This window comes from Panthera pardus, unplaced genomic scaffold (assembly GCF_024362965.1).
Source record: "Panthera pardus isolate Hobbes unplaced genomic scaffold, ASM2436296v1 HiC_scaffold_16, whole genome shotgun sequence".
NCBI classification, from domain to species: Eukaryota; Metazoa; Chordata; class Mammalia; order Carnivora; family Felidae; genus Panthera; species Panthera pardus.
The window spans coordinates 4,710,890-4,712,367 of NW_026526721.1; the positions used below are offsets into that span (position 1 = coordinate 4,710,890).

Below are 1,478 nucleotides of genomic sequence, written 5' to 3' on the forward strand. Positions count from 1 at the left end.
ATAACATTTTTTGACAGGAAGTAGGATTTATTGGTGGGCATGAACAGGGAGGGCCAGCGTCCAGGTTCTCATGAGGGCAGACCCCACCATTTGTCCAAGGGCCCACAATTAGGGAGGTATTGGACCCCACAGCCATTGGAGATGAGCCACTCTTCAGCCCCCATGTCTTCGAATTCATCCTCATTGGACTTGGTAAAGCCCCACTTCTTGGAAATGTGGATCTTCTGGCGGCCAGGGAACTTGAACTTGGCCCTGCGTAGGGCTTCACTCACATGCTCCTCGTTCTGCAGCTTGGTAGGGTGGACGTGATGACTTGGCCAAGGTGGACCCACCCACTGTGCCCTGGGGCTTTCTAACGACACCACGCATGCCTGTCTGGAGCCTAGATGGGAGATAGCAGGAGGCCAAACCTCAGTGTCCACCGGAAAGGGCTGTCTCCAAGGTCCCTGAGGGCCACCCAGACAATCAACAGGCTGCATACACTACCGAGGAGGCTGCTGTTCCCAATCACTGCACACCCAGCTTTTGGATACATTCAGTCCAGCATTTCTCTGGGTTTTTGCGGGCGACGATACCACAGTCTATCCATCCTACCAGAGACTGTGCCTCCTTTATCATCCGGAATATTATGTGTGTAAATCAGACTTGCCAGAGTCTATTTGGCTGGTCTTTGCAGGGAATTACCTCTTGATTTTATTTATTAACCTGCTAACTTTTCGGGGGGGGGGCGGGCTTCTATTTATTTTTTCCTCTTATCTTCATTAATCCTTTCCTTTAGGCTTCCTAACGTTTGGTTGTTTTGACTTCTTGTGTTAAATGCTTAGCTCATTTATTTTTAATCTCTATTGTTTTCCAATGAAGCCGTAATTGTTCCTTGAATTACTAATTTGTGGTATCCTATAGGTGTTCATAGCTGGCGTTGGCATGACAATGTCTCCTTTAATGCAGGAGCTCTTTAGCAAACCGCCTTTAAGATTTCCAATGACTAGACTTTGCGGGGGGCATTAATTTAGAATATTGTGACATTGAGATCAGAAATCCTGCTCATGTAAGATTTCTCTACTTGGAAAACCGTGAGCTTTCCTTTGTGGACAGCTTTTTTTTTTTTTTTTTTTTTTTTTTTTTTTTTTTTTGACAGGAGGGAAAAGGATGGGGAATGAAGGAAGGGTGAACTTGGGAAAGGAAGGAGGAGGAGGAGATCTGGGGGAGACGAGTATATCTAAGCTTCCCCTCGTGTTGGGATTTGGCAGGTGTGGAGACAGAGAACATCCGCAGCGAGATTTATCCCACAGGCTCAGACGTCAGGGTCACTGTGGAAGTCAGGGAGAGCCACAGGCTCAGCTCTTTCTTCTCCTTCCCTTCCTTTTAAACTGTCCGCCCATCTCAGCGTTCCTGGTGCCGGATGCTGTAGGAGGGCACAGACTGCAGCCTTGGTGGTCGTGGGGGTGGCACCTGCTTTTCTTCCACAGGGGGCACTG

General features: G+C 48.2%; 1 pseudogene; it reads right to left on the reverse strand.

Annotated features, from left to right (window-relative positions):
- Window positions 1–429: 429 nt before the first annotated feature.
- On the reverse strand, window positions 430–535 carry LOC128777505 (small nucleolar RNA SNORA70; annotated as a pseudogene).
- Window positions 536–1,478: the final 943 nt, after the last annotated feature.